The following is a 16,536-nucleotide window of genomic DNA, read 5'->3' on the forward strand; positions in this document are numbered from 1 at the left end:
GTGGTAAAGTTCTTGCCACTGAACCGATAGGTCCTGGCCCGAGTCTTGGATGTTTATCTATTTGTTATAAAAATATAGTATCGTTGAGTTAGTATCCCATAACTAGTCTCGAACTTACATTGGGGCTAGCTCAATCTGTGTGATTTGTCATAATATATTTATTTACCATATAGGTTTTTTAATTTGTTTCTTTTTTGAAGGATTATTGACTTAATAGATAAAGAAGCAAAATAAAATAGTAACTTAAAGACCATTCGCAATTCTTTATTTATACAATAATTGAATCGATATAATAACTAAATATTAGACCAATTTTAGATCTGAATAGTTTTTGAATTCCTACCAGATTATAGAAATATGCTAAAACTGGGCTAACTGAAAATTGAACATGAGATAGGTAAGGTAGGTAGGTCGTGAGATAGGTAACCTTTATCTGTGGAAAGAAATTATAAATTTCAAGAAAATAACAGTATAATTAATCCTTTACATGGCATATTTAATACATCTATGTTTAACGGTGAGCAATTCATATTTTAATTCGGAAAAAAATAAAAGTACCTACCTATATTTTATGGCAAATACTGGCAGTGAACAAGAAAAAGTTGATATCGAAAGAAAAAAATATACATACACAAATGTCCGATTCTTCGAATGTTCTTCTTGCTTTATTTAGGTTGTTTACTTCACCCCAACCTTCAAATCAGTAGACGAATCACAACTTTTTACCACTTACCTTGCAACAAATTTCATTACGAGCCAAATTTCCTATTTTAATTCACTGCAAATTGGCCTCTATCACCACCGCATAAGACACCATGTATATACTTGAGATGGAGTTGGCTGTACAAAGTCTCCGGGAAAACATAGGCACGTCAAACTTTTTTGATTGATTGTTGTTTGTATGTTGGCATTGGAAATATGTTAAGCATGGGGCTTATATACGTTGAATATTGCAATAGGAGAGATTAAATAAATAAAAAATATATTTACGGCGAAACCTAGATTTAGCTAGCTAGACTTAGGTTTAACCGATCTTCGTTGGTTACACCTAGGTTTACCGTGTTTATCTTCTGTATTTTTAATGATAACTAAGAATTGTGGAATTCAAAAAACTGATCAATTAATATGATAGAACATGTTTACAATGACAACAGAAGGGTAGGCCTTTGCCCAGCAGTGGGACACTAAATACAGGCTATAAAAAAAAACTTATTTACATCAATTTTTAATGGATATAGCTATACCTGATAACTATTCCGTATAAAAAAAATATTGTTATTAATTATTATGCTGTACTAAAAAGACTGAATTAAGTATCTTGGCTGCAACAATTTAAAGGCCCAAACGGAACAAACCTCCCTATGAAGTTATTAATTAATTTTCCACTTAGAGCCGCCGTTCTCGACTCTCGAATCACAGAATCATTACGGCGAAATAAACGAAATGAATCAATTCCAGATAATTATTTGATGTGATTGTTTACTTAAATGTTAATTGTGCTGGTTCTATCTTATTAAGTGCTTTTAGATGGATTTTTCGTGGGAAAAACTCATCTCATCAGAGCGCTTTTTCGGCTTCTTCGTCAGCTTTTAAGCGTCTAAGCTGGGAATGCTGTTGTTGCCTATCAGCCGCTAAGACGGTCTCACTTAATCGCTTCTTACGATAGGAAGTAAATCTTCTGATACACGGGGTATATACACTCAATCAGTCAAATATATTTAATAACATCGTTGTGGAATATTAAATTAGTAACTTTTAATTGGATTAAAATGTAAACCTACATCGGTTACGTCCAGTTTATTCGTACTTAGTTTATACCTTAAATCCCCATCCGTCCGAACTTGTTTCTGGTTACAAGTAATATTGGAATGCCTAGGTACAGTCTGCCAAGAAAACAGATTTTTAACGAATTTATTTACCATTGCAATACCAAATAGAATGTTCAAGATTGGTTAATAAACACCGAGTGTTGCCAGCCTAAAGTAGTAGGCGCACAAATTCTTTTTTCTTCACAAACTGTAACGTATTTATTTTACTGTACTAAATATAAAACAAAATTACACAACAATATAAAGATCAGAATTTAAATTTATTTAAAAAGCACCTCAGGTCCTTACTGATTGATGAATGTTATTATAATTGGAACGATTTTTTAAATAATAGACACAGATAAAAATTAAGTTAATTTAGTTACTTTTATTTGTTCGATTTCGTTTTGTGTGATGATAGCATGCTCTCCATTTAAATTTGCATACCCGTGGACGGTGAAACATGTAGGATTAAGTTCTTCTTTTAATACCACATTGTAAAAAATGTAAACTCATGTTTATGCAAATAAATAATCTTTGTCTTTGTCTACTCTATATTGAGCTATACTTAATGAAAACGACCCTAAACCTAATCCCATTTAACGATTCTAATCCAAATAAACACTTGTACATAAAAACTAGTGCCAACCCCTTTATTTGCTCATATTCGGGTTATTTGGGCTTTTACGGTTATGCGGTTTGAGACTGACAATAACAGAGAAGTACCACTTCAAAACTGTACAGTCTATCTACAAATGTATCCTTATATATTATAAAACATAGTCCACTGCCACGTCTTTCTGTTCGCGACAAACTCAAAAACTACTGCGCGGATTTTCATGCGGATTTCACCAATGGACAGTGTGTGACAGTGTGAGTCCTAAGGAAGTTTCAGGTGTATAATTTATTATTCTTTTACCCGAGCGAAGGTCAGGCCATAGGCGACAGGCCGGTAGTATACAAATGAAGGCGCCTGTGTTCGCTTGAGTAATAACACACTGAAATCTCAACCAATCACAATCACGGAGCTGTAGATTATTAGTGGAGCTAGCACTCTCAAGAAATTTATAATGCAAGGTACTTATTGCTATCTCTTTCATCTGTGGCAGACCACATAAGAAATACGAAACATAAGAAAGACAGGTCAGAACCTGTCTTTCTTATGTATTGTGACGTACAGAAATAGGTATAATGTGTTAGTCGCCGCATAGTTATACCACAGATTATACAATGTCAATACTATTAATATTATACTATTAATATTAGATTATACAATTCTAGCAGTTATATATTTCACTGCGCGAGAAGTTGAGGTAGGGTTACAGATGAACCCCACCGACGGGTTCCCATCTTGTCGCGATGGTGGGGCTTAGTAACCGGGGGGGCTGGTCTGACACAACCAGCCACCCCGGTGAACCAAGAGGAACCCAAGGCCAGAGACTTTGGTGGGTGCTCTGGGCCTGGTGGACGGTCCCCTCGGTAGTACTGCCATTGGCTGGTGACCCGCCATCAGCCTTTGGATGTGAAAACTAGAGGGGACCAGAGGTAGGGTCGCGGGGTTTTGTCCTCCGCGACCACAGCGCGGCCGTGGCGCTGAACACGGTGCGGTGGGGCCGCAGGGGAAGAGAAGAGTCGGTATGTCTCGGGTGGTTAGCACTTGTGTTTGCTGCCCGCCCAGGTCGGGGCCGAAAGGCCGGCCAGGGGGGCGTCGCGGTGAAATGCCTAACGATCCCGTGACGTCCCCCATAACGGCAGCGTGAAAACACTCCAGGGGTTTAGTGGGTAGGCTGGGCCGACTAGCGGCCCAGGAGTCCCACACTCAGTGCGTAACAAGCATTCCCCTGGGTAAACAAAAAAATAGGGTTACAGATGAAAGAGATGGAAATACACCTTGTAACGCAGCTACGCTTTGTTTGAAATCTCTTCCGATGTATTTCGCCTGCGCTGGCACATTTGGATCTACTGTTATAAATTTTTAAATTCTAAATCCGCTCGAACACTTTGACGCGTAAACATTACGATCAGGCTAGCGAGGCGAGGGTGGCCGTGATAAATTTATAAACATTAAATGAAATAATAAGAACAGTCTTACCTTAAGTTTTATAATAAACTTACTTTGCTACCAGTAGGTAGTAGGCAGTAGCCTAGTGCCTATTCACTATCCAACCCACGATAAAACCTCGACAACGTTAAACAACAAATTATACTTTCACGCTTTCTTTATTCTGTGATTCCGAGCTTGGGGAGGTTCGGACCATTGTTTCGAGGGGTCCTTGTCACACTTTTTGTGGAAACGCGAAAATAGTCGCATTAGCGGCTTTTGTTTTAGTTTAGAACGCTTTGTACGCCGCCATTACGGGTTCCATTTGAGTCGACACACAGTTTTCTGTTTAGGTGATTGATTTAATTTGTACTTGAATGAAAAACTTAGGAAAAATTACTCTAATTTGGCTACTATTATATATTATCATATCTAAGTTAAGAGTTGTTAAGAGTATCTACAACTCTCTAATGAAAATACTGTACGTCGGCGTAAGACGGTAGAGATGAAGTAATTTAGCCGAACTGGCATGGTCTCGATAGCTCAGTGGTCAAGAGCACTGTCCCGGATAGACAGGGGCGCGGGTTCAATTCCCGCTCGATTCCAGAAAATAACTTAAAAAACATGTGTGAAATGTATAACAAATCCATTTAATCATAACTAATATAGCGAAAGTGTGTTTGTTACTTGTTCTTCACGCTTTATCTACTCAACCAATCTTCTTGAAATTTTGGACACAAGTACCTAGTTTGAAGTATAGACAAGGACACATTAACGTTTATGTCGAAAAAAAACTGGTTCCGTAAGAAAGTCACGCGGCCGGAGCCGCGGCGGGAAGGACTAATATTCAAGAGATATCTCAAAACTATTAGGCCAATGTTACTATTGATATAGGAGTTCTTTGTAGATAAAAGTTATCAAAGAAACCTATAACTTCTTCATTATCATCATCTAATAAGTGCGAGGCTTTTGTCGATTTCATATGACACGAAGTTCCTTTTCTTCTCCTAATATAATAGTAGTTAATTCTTTCTTTCCAACTAATCTTTTTGAATCTCTACTAACACCACATCACAAATGCTTCCAATCCATTCCTTTTCTTTTTACTTAGTCTCGCATCCGAATAGAGGTCAGTAGATTAAATGCATAATAATAATTAATTAATAATTGTTCTTTCACTTTAAATTAAATTTTTTAACTTGTCCCTTGCAACCAAGAAATCAAAATCTGAAACATGTGCGTGTGGTCTGAGGGCCCACTTCTTGAAATTCTATGAAATTATGCTTGGGATTTAGTGAACATTCCTAAATAATTGTAAAAGTTGGAATTAGATTCAAATAATTCAATAGTACCCAAGAAAGTTTTTTTTAACATGGAGATAACAATTCAAAAAATAAAATAGCCACAATCTTAACATTGCATTAAACGAACCCACTGAATGCGTACATAAACAACAATAAAATCGAGTTATGTATTCCAAATAGCTTACAAAGAGTAACGTAAACGAAACGTTACAAAACTGTCACAAAATATCCCAAATGCTGTATAAAAGCGAAAATAACTAACTATTCTGTAGCCTAAGGAAATGACCTTTCACCCATGTCATTCATAGACCTACTTTAGGCTATTGAATAGGAATCGAACCGGAAACCCACAGGGCCAAGATCGGGACACATCGACCCATTTCGAAGGGCCGTGGGTAAATGGAATAAGCTAATGTAGGTACCTATCTCGATTACGGTCACGGAAAAAATGGCTGATGGTAATAAAATTTTACACAGCTACTTCTGTGTGTTTTTTATGACATGACACATTCATGTCTACCATTTATTTACACACTGTGTTCTTACAATAAAATGTTCATTGTTGTAATTTGTAACGTGAAAAGTAATGTTATAGTTAAAGTTAAAATCAATTAAGTCATAGGAAACGAAAACTTCTTGTTATACTTGTACACCGACATCAATAACCGATTGTTTGTACCACATAACGCTTATCGCATCGGTAGATAAGTTGCGGTGACGCGTCCAACGGGTCAACACCCCAACGACTCGCTCATGAAATGCACGAGCGAGACGAAACATGCGCGGCGCCGCACGCAGACAAGGACATACTATACGACCACGATTATCCGCGTCGAGCGTCGACATTAATCGGTTTAGTACACGGCCGTCGCCCGGCAAACATAGTCACGTGTTTCGTTTCACAAAAATGTCACACATAGAATTTTCTATAGACAGATTAATAAAAGAGGTTCAAAGTCGTAGATTGCTGTACGATACAAGTCTTGTGGAATACCGAGATGTTAAGGCGAAAGAGAGAGAATGGGTAGAAGTGTGCCGTGAATTGTCAAAAACGAACGACGAAATAAGTGATTGGGATGACCTAAGCGAGACAGAGAAGACAGATTTCCGTGAGTTCATTTTTGTTTACATCTTTCTTCGACATGTTTGAACGACTATTAGATGATCTCGTAATATTTTTTCTGTGTAAAATCGATCAGACGTTGAATGTTAAAGAATATGTCGTTGAATGTTAAACTGTATGATGGGTCCAGTGAAAGCAACTCTATGCGGACGGTAATAGGATCGATTTTGCAATAGGTATACGTCTAAAAGTTTATAATTTTTGGCATTAGGTAGTGCCAGTCATATCTTATTTTCATGTTGGTAATTTGAGTCCATTATCAGTATAATATTTTTCTGCGCAAATCGATCAGTCGTTAGTAAAGTCAACTGAATGCGGACGGACACAGTAAACGAAACTCTATGTGGATAGTAATAGAAGCGATTTCTCAATAAACTTCTACAAGTTTATAATTTATGGCACTTTATATCATTATAATTTGAGTAATTATCTATAATAAGTATATCATTTTACTAGCTTGTGCCTTCGGCTTCGCCCGCGTTTTTTAATCTCCGCTCCGCTCCGGTAGGTAATTTTTTTTTATCGCGATTTATATGCGCGAACACATAGGAACACAGACAAAAAATTTAAAAAAAAAATGTTCTGGCTTCAATTACCCCCATAAAATTTTGAATTTATATTATAGTTATATAGAAGATACTGTGTAAAATAGGCCTTATAAGGAATTATTTTCTTATTATCAGAATTTTATAATAGAAATTTTATAATTACATTAATATTGAAATTATATTATTCAACCGATTGAGCTGAAGTTTTATTCATTCATCCAAACTAAACGTGTTTACGTTTAGTGACTAGATGTTGCACTCAGGAACGGTTCCAGACATGGGAACTCCTCAACGGTTTACTGCACGGACTCTGACAACAATAAATAGCTTAGTTATTTTAAATTGAGTGTACCTATGTGTTATAATTTATGCTTTCCTCATACACAGAAAAATTGCACAATATCATTTTCGTTAAATTATTTGAGTGTCCTCTTCCTAACGTTTGTATTACTATTGCTAACACTGTTGCCTAAAGGCATGACTTTTACGACTGCTGCCATCTAGTAGTTAGCAAATACAGATTACTAGCTTTTGCCCGCGGCTCCGTCCGCGTTAATTTTTCGGGATGAAAGGTACCCTATATCCTTCTCCATGCTTCAAACTACATGTATGTAAAATTTCAAAAAGATCGAGCAGATAGAGCGCGAAGAGGTAACAAACAAACAAACTTACTTTCGCATTTATAATATTAGTTAGGATAAAATTCAAATTCAAATCATTTATTCAGAAATTAGACCTTCACAGGCATTTTTTCTCGTCAATCTTTATATTTCTAGTTATTTCTCACAAGCTACAAACTACTGGCTAGAAAATTATCTATGTCAAATGTAATAGTCATACAATGGCAATGGTATAATATAAATATAAGCATAATTATTATTTTTATTACAGTTATTGAAGCTAAGAAGAAGTGGACTTCACTGCGCGACTGTTTCAAACGGGAGCAGAAATTGTATCAAAAAAATATTCACAACAAGAAAAAATACCTGTTTTTTGACAAACTAAAATTCCTAGAACCCTACAGCCGTAGTCGTGGATCTATCAAGAATACAACACAAACAGCGGACCGTGATATATTACACGAAGAAGTTTTTATAAACAATGATGCTATTAAACCCGAGATCGCAAGCGACGATTCCAATGAAGTAATTGAAGATAAAATAGTGGAAATCAAAACTAACACAAACAATACAATTAAAATATTAACACCACAAGAGATATCAAGAATTAGAGGGAAAAACTTTGTCTTAATAGATAATGCGGAGCGAAAAGCGTTTGGAAATGACGATAATCGTAAAAGAAAGAGAGAGGCGGATAAAAATAATGATAATTATGAAAAGAACAAGATGATAATAAGAGAATATGAGTGTGGTGAATTCTCTGGCTGTAGTGAACCCAAAAAAGACGTGGAAAGTGTAAAAATTGATGGACTCGACGACGATCAAGCGTTTTTGAAGTCTATTCTGCCAACGTTCAAAGCGCTGACAACAGAACAAAAGTTTCGATTGAGAATCGAAATTATGCAAACTATTCTGAAGTTCAAAGTGGATAATAAAATTTTTAATTAAATTTTACCTTTATATATCGATAAAGATCAAAAATACCTTGACAAAAGGGTTATTTAATTACTCGCATTTGTCAATTTAATGAAAATAGAGTTTTCCGGTTAAAAATAATTAGGTCGGTACACCTATTTTGCATAAATTTGCATGGTAATAGAAAAATAAAACATGATGTGACAAATCCAATGGTAAAAAACATTTATTTTTTATTCTACATATCCATCCATATGTTTATGCATATTAAATGTAGGATTTCGACTGTTTCCAAATAATTGTTTTTCATGAAGTTTTGTAACAACATCAAAATTCAGTACTATTTAGTTACTTCAATTTGGAAATAACAAATGAACATAAAATAAGTTACATTAACAAAGCATGAAAAGGACGAAATAGAGGGAAAACAAAGTGTTAATTTTCCTTAAAAACGGGACAAACAAGTGTGATATTTCCGCGATAATTACACGTAATTACGTGACGCATCCTGCCGGAAACCTGTGATAAGGGACCCTGCATTAGGGTTGTACTCTGGTTAATAAGAATTTAACTCCCAATGAAAATGAAAATATCCAAGATATATTTCTTGTGTCATCAACATTTTGAAATATTGAAATTCTATAAAAACACAATTAAAATCATCGGAGATCTTGGACTGCCCGACAGTGTTGTGTAAGACATCGCGGTAGCTGTAGACCAAGGCGATACTAAAAATTATAATTCAATGTAAATTTATAATTTATTTTAATGTCAATATATAATTGTTCTAAATTTGACAATATATATGTAATTTCTGAAATTATTAAATGATTTATTATTATTATAAGCACAAGCTAATAGTGCCCATAGTGATATAATGACACCTTGGCTAATATTAGCAGTGAGCTATTCTGTCGCGTGCTGTTCTTATCTTCGAGTCGCTATGGCTATTTATTAAATACCAGCTCGAGGCTTCGCTTCCGTAAGAATTTTGAGATAAAATATAGCCTATAGCAATCTTGGACAATGTAACTTTCTAATGGTGAAATAATTTTTGAAATTGGTTCCGTAGTTTTAGAGCCTCAAACATACGAACTCACAAACGCTTAAATAGTATAGAAGTATAGATGAGACCCCATTTCATGTGTCCACCATCTCTTTTATTGCTTTATCGTTAGCCTTGTAGGCAGAGGTCCTCCAAGGTATAAGAAGTACAGTTAGGGCCCCACAGCAGGTGAACCATGGTGGACTGGACAGCACTACTGCCGCAGAGACTTGCCAGAGAAGCCCCACCTCACCCGGTAACGGGTGGTCTATTTCTCGCTAATCAACATTTTAAAAAAATATTTATTTAAATTGATCTCCTACAGACCGATGCAGACACTTTTCGATGGGACATGCTACCTAAGCAGAATTATTATAGACTAGCTTTTGCCCTCGGCCTCGCCCGCGTGAGTTTTTCTGTGAACGCGGAACAGACATGATTTTCATACAAACTTTCACCCCCCATTTTAATCACTTGGGGATTCATTCTTGAAAAAAAAAGTAGCTTATATTTAAACGGGGGTCTTCAACTACGTGCATATCAAATTTCAATAAAATCGGTCCAGCGGTTAAACCCTGAAAGCGGAACAAACAGACAGATAGACTTTCGCATTTGTAATATTAGTAACAAAAAAATATACGAGTTTCTCCTTATCAGGTCAAAGTATGTTTACGCCCACCTAATGTGACATAAAAGCTAATGATTTTGATGGCCCATAAATAAATCCATAGAGAATCTACTTTCTATCCTTCTTTATCTTCTGATAGTGGTCATATTTTATGTCTAGCCGTTTATGTAGATAGGTAATGACGTAAGGCAGAGCGAATATTATATAGTCATAAAACTGGGTTATTTTTTGACTGCCCTATAAACTTTTCCCTAGTATACGTGGACTATGAATGGCTCATGTAGGAAAATCGGGATAAAAAGGTACATATTTCAAATTTAAAATAATCTATTTTCAATCTCCAACGCAAAAAGAGGGGTGTTATAAGTTTGATCAAGTAGGTAAGACCGTCCGCCTGTGATCGAAAGGTCCCAGATTCGAATCCTACTCGTGCCACATGAGTTTGTATACCAATCTGACTCATGTAAAGTGAGTAGTTTTCATCGACCACCACTTGCTTCCGGTGAAGGAAAACATCGTGCGGAAACCTGCACATCATTGGTGGACATTTCAGTTCACTAGTGCGTTTGCGAAAGTCATGTCAGATGCCTTTAGGCGACTTGAATAAAATCTAACACTCGATATGAATGAACCAACTACCAAAAGTTACTTTGTTTAATTAGTGTTTAGAGATTATTTATACAGAACTGTATCAAATAATATCTACTCGTAAGTCGAGCCGGCGTTTATTTCGGAACGAATCTCAGTTGCTTAAACACTGTTTCAAGTTAAAAACTTCTTAAAGCCTCCTCCGCTATAGTGGTTCGTCTTCGTAAACAACTTTATTCATTTCCCAGATAACTTGTTTTATATCCATCTAAGTATATCTCCTATGCATATAATAAAACTGTAAGTGGGGTATCTTTGATCGCAGCAAAACTTAAAAACTGATGACGGACGGAATTTGATGCGGTTTTCTCAATTGTATACCGGATGGTCAAACTTAAATCATGTATAGGTTTCATCGCGGTATATTGCTTAGAAGCAGAGATATTGACACTAATAAGTTATGAGCGGACGCATGAATCAAACACGAGCAAAGGCGGGATCTAGTCTGTCAATTTTCTTAAAGGAAGAAAAATCCGAAATCAACCATTCATGACATTGATATTACCACAGCACATGTTAATGATTTTAAAGTCGGACAGTAAAACTAACTGTTGTCTTTGTTAAAATTTGACATCATGGTAATGACATCGCAGACGCACCGGTCGAAACGTTCGGAGAAACACCCAGGTAATTAAATAGAATCACAGCCTATTTTCAATTTAAATTGTAAGGTTATTTTTTTTACGCTTCTTCTTTCTTGTCATGTGTTATTGCTAACACTGGTGTCAGATTTTATTCAAGTCGCCCAATGACATATTTTTTACGGTAACACCGAACTTTGTGGCGTCACAACTCCGAATGCATCCGGGAACAAGCAAATACGAAAGAGAAACAGTATAATATCAACCCAGCTTTCTCCAAGATATAATGACTGTAACGCGTTCCTTTTTCCATTAGATTAGTTTTCTCGGAAGACGAGCTTTTACCTGCTTCCCACAGTTTTTGTAGGCTCCTAAATTATCATGGATTTTCACCGAAACATTATCCTCAGTGTTCAAGGCTTGCTGAATATTACCAATCATTACAGGGCGCGTAAAAATAAAGATCTTTTTGAAAATATGTTAAAACAAAAAGAGGGGCATTATACGTTTGACCGCGAAGTGTGTCTGTGTACGTGCCACCGTAGCTCAACCACGGGTGAACCGATTTGGATGCGGTTTTTTTCATTTGATAGCTAATTTTTGTGCGGTGGTTCTTAGATATGTTTGATCAAAATCGGTTCAGCCGTTAAGAAGTTGTAGCAAAATGAATATTGAGAGTCGGGGGTTTTTTAATTTGTCTAACAAATAAACTTGTTTGTAGATATCTTCACCGCTGCAATTTTGTACACTCGTTTAGTTTGGATAACAATAAATAATTATGATACGCGTGCCCTGATGATACAGCTAGCAACGGTTCTCGACGAGGGAACTCTTCAACGGTTTACTGCACGGACTTTATGTCAATTAATGCAATAAGATTTTTTTGTCAACAATAAAAGCTTAAAAAAAAACAGATTCTTCTCCATTTCGCACGGTCTCACGCATTCGTGGTCCGACCATTGGTATGTATTCATATTCTTGACAAAATCAAGCCAACACTTTACTTTCCTAAGTAAATAAACGAAACACTATCATCAGACTGGTAAACAGTGCTGTTCTTTATAAAATAAATTCTTATATATTCTCATCTTTATGACAAATAAAATATGCATGATTCATGTAAGAGCATTTTTATGAGGCTATCTAGAGGATCACAATGTAAATTGTAATATATTTAAAGTCTCGCTATATATTATTTATCTCTCTTCACATTTTATATCGAAAAGTTATGTAAAATATTGGGATTTTGACTTTTAGTTTCGCTACCTATTTATTTTGAATATATTTTCGTTTTCAATATAAAAACTTATTTCAATGACGAATAATGGAGTTAGCTACAAAAAATTACGTGACGAATTACGAGAACATGAGAATTACGTGTGTGGTCATTATCTAAAGCAGTTCCTGATTTAGATAATGACCACACCACAGACACCATATCTTCCGCAATTGTACGAGGTATCGATGAAAGGTAACAACAACATTCCCAAAAAGAATTGTAGTCAGGCCATCGCCCAGTCGTAAAATCGCAGAAAAATATTCAAAATTGAAAGAGCAGAAAGAGTAACATGTTATGCTACCTTTTATTAACCGTACACAAAGTCGCGGACGGCCGCCAGTAATAATATGCCACTTACTAAATATCAAAAAAACATTTTGTCAAGAGAGACAGCAGAAAGTTGTAAAATTACAGCAAAATATAGCTGAATCATATAGAACATAAAGGTTGAAAAAGATTTATTTTTAGCCGGGGTCTAAAACCCGGCTGCGCGGCGTCACAGCCCCGAGTGAATCCGTCACACCCCAATATGACATAGAGAGAGAAGAAGGAAGAAAATACGTCGAAAATTTTAAATCCACGTTCAGTAAAACGTATTCACTATTCACTTTCAAGTCTTGTCTTCATCTGAAGCAAAATGCAATACTGCATTCTCTGACACCCAGGATTCTTTTGACCTATTGAGTTGGATTCAAGCATGCAAGCGCTTTTATGAAAAATGACCAGGTGCATCTGTTCAGAAACTCACAATTTTTATCGCTCTTTTATTTTCGCACATTATTTCTAAACGGGTTTTAGTAAACGCTAAAAGACAATGGCCGAGTGATTCAGAAACTCACTTGTGATCAAAGTTTCAAGATTCCAATTATTCTACTCGTATCTATAAGGTTTGTATACCAATTTGACGCTAAAAGATAGTGGTCGAGTGATTCAGAAACTCACTTGTGATCAAAGTTTCAAGTTTTCAATTCTACTCGTATCTATAAGGTTTGTATACCAATTTGACGCTAAAAGATAGTGGTTGAGTGATTCAGAAACTCACTTGTGATCAAAGTTTCAATTCTACTCGTATCTATAAGGTTTGTATACCAATTTGACTATATTTTTATATTTTATTATACCAAGCAGGTAATTGACACGGCCCACCTTACCACCTGGTAAGAGGACACCACAAACAAATCCTGCAACCAGAGATGTCATACGCGCGTTGCTCATTTTGTAGCCTCGAATCTTGTACCAAAGTCATATAAATATCACAGATTGAGCTATCCCCAAAGTAAGTTTGAGACTTGTGTTATGGGATACTAACTCAACGATAACATATTTTATAAATACTTATATATAGATAAATATCCAAGACCCGGGAAAATCAGAAAATGATCATTTTCTTTCATGACCCGACCGGGGATCGAACCCGGGACCTCTCGGTTCAGAGGCAAACATTTTACCACTGCGCCACCGAGGTCGTCAAATTGGTTGGAGATTTTATCTTGCGCGATATTTGTCGGACAGGATTGGTTGGAATTGTAGCAGTCTTGAGATAAATTATACCCATAAAATGAATTTTAACTACGTTATTAGCAAGAATCAAGAGAACAACATTTGAATAGAATGCGGAAATCCGCATAAACAATAAAATTCATTTTTTATGTTGATAGATATCAACAGTACCCAGTAATTACACCGCCTCTCTCGCCCTTCAAACCGGAACACAACAATGCAAGCACAGCTGGTTTACGGCTGACATAGATGAGTGAGGTACCCATACACGACACGACCTTTGTATGAAAGTCTACATTTAGATATTCATATATATGTTTAAATACAATACAGTGTCACTACTTCATGTTTTACGGGATAGACAGAGCTAAGAGTTGCGAAACTCGTGGACTTCGAACTTCATTCGCGACCCAAAAATGCCGGTCAAGCCGAAAGAACAAGTCTACAAATTCACAAAAAAATTCTTTAACATATTTGTATTTGTGTTTGTTCTTAATTTAGTTTTGAATAAAGAATTAGTGAACCAAGAAATTTATGGCAGATAAAATTCTTGTGCAATACAATTTTTTGAAAAACATCATCAATATTGTTTATAAAAATATTTACATATAATAAGTATAAGCAACAAATAGTTTAATTTAAGCCGCGTATTCTTACAAAAGCTACATTTTCGTGAAACTTTTAAAAGTAGAATTTTTCAACTCCCAAAAGTACGATTGGACAAACTCGGGCACGCTCGTATTTGCTTGCAAAATCAAATTTCGCTTCTGAATTCATAGATGTGATAATAACTAGATATGGTTTGTTTATTTATGTAACTGTAAATGGTGTTTTTTTCCCTAAAGATAATAATAAAATCAATCAATTTTCATTCCAAAAATACGACTTGTCTGGTTCGCGACTTTGGTTCGGTTCTTCTGTCTGGACGACGACATATGTAAAAATTTAGTTATATCCGCCCCTGTGAGAATTTTGACAAATTATCTCTGAGTGCTATATTCCCCAAGCAATCTATATATTATAAAACAAAGTCCTCTGCTGCATCTGTTTATCTGTAAATTCAACCTTAAAAACTACTGAACGGTTTTTCATGGGGCTTTCACCAATATATAGGGTGATTCTTGAAAGAGATTTATGTGTATAAATTATTTTGGTTTTACCCGAGCGAAGCCGGGACAGAACTTACATATTATGTGTAACATACATATTATCATTTTGCCTGCAGCTTCGCCCTCGTGAATTTTCCACGGTATTATTGTATTATAACAGTTATTTGTTCGTGATGAAAAAATCCCCTAATCCCTATGTCCTTCTACATACTTCAAACTACATGTATGCAAAATTTCAAGAAGATTGGTTGAGTAGATAGAGCGTGAAGAGGTAACAAACAAACAAACTTACTTTCACATTTATAATATTAGTTAGGATGTAAGGATAAGGATATCTAGTTTATTATAACTCCGTGGAAACACTGCATTTTGTTGACGCGTTAAAAGTTACGGTGTCTGGAGGCCTGTTAGAAGAGTTTACGAGATGTTCACTCAGAAAATTCAGGTTTAGTTGTTCAAAATCATTTAGAAATATATAAATATAAAACGTCTAAATACGCTTGGCAATTTTTTATTCTTGCAAGATAGTAGAGAATATAAAATCTTTTAATTTTTAAGTAACAGAAATTAGACAAAATGAAGTTTGTAATAACTTTTTGCACGAAAGTAAAACTTAAATTAAAATTAATACAAGGAATATTTTTGCACAACGGCGGACTTATTCTATGTAGTGTACGGTCATGATGGGTTTCACGATGCACGACGGTACGCAAAGTAGGTAACCTATAGGCTTCAACGTCAAGCAGCCGCAGAAGAAACAGAGAGAATGCTCAGTTGACAGCGCTTAGATAGATTATGCAAGCGTTAATTGCTCATTGTATGATTTTCCCAGAAATAAACCAAACCCGGTTCTGGAATATTCAACGTACATGTGGATGGAAATATTGCGTTTAGGACTTAAAATTCTCATCAACCAAAACCATACAACTCATCCCACAGTCGGATAACAAAGACCTGTCTACACTTCCACAGAGCAAGGATATTAGCATAATTCATACAGTAATAGATCAGAGGAATTCTCCGTGGGCTAACAAGCGATAATGGAGTGCGCTCTAGGGGTTGAAAAAACGAAGGTAGATAAGGTACTGAGGTCAAAGACCGATGGATGTGGATTCTAGTGCGAACTGGGAATTTAAGTAGACTAAATAGTGTTATAAAAATGTGAAAAATTTGTAGAAATGCACAGAAGTTGATCGTATTTATTTTTAAACTATCCACAGCCAACAACATATTATTATAATTATTTATTACTAGCGGCCCCTCCCGGCTCTCTCGCTCGGGTTAAACGATACTAATTTATACGCGTAAACCTTTCTATTGAATCACTTTATTTATATACAAAACCCAGCATCAAAATCCGATTTTGGTTGTTTACAACAAATTGATG

The 16,536-nt window shown here is 35.8% G+C and overlaps 1 protein-coding gene and 1 long non-coding RNA gene across 2 annotated transcripts in view; both read left to right on the plus strand.

Annotated features, from left to right (window-relative positions):
• Positions 1-16,536, plus strand: part of LOC128677898 (uncharacterized) — a 111,318-nt gene that overhangs the window by 56,772 nt on the left and 38,010 nt on the right. The gene's annotated exons all lie outside the window — the stretch shown is intronic.
• LOC128677848 (uncharacterized) lies at positions 5,980-8,684 on the plus strand. The gene is made up of 2 exons (XR_010370156.1): positions 5,980-6,262; positions 7,716-8,684. It is a non-coding gene; the product is annotated as an uncharacterized LOC128677848 (long non-coding RNA).

The sequence above is a fragment of the Plodia interpunctella genome, chromosome 18 (assembly GCF_027563975.2).
Source record: "Plodia interpunctella isolate USDA-ARS_2022_Savannah chromosome 18, ilPloInte3.2, whole genome shotgun sequence".
Classification (NCBI taxonomy): Eukaryota; Metazoa; Arthropoda; class Insecta; order Lepidoptera; family Pyralidae; genus Plodia; species Plodia interpunctella.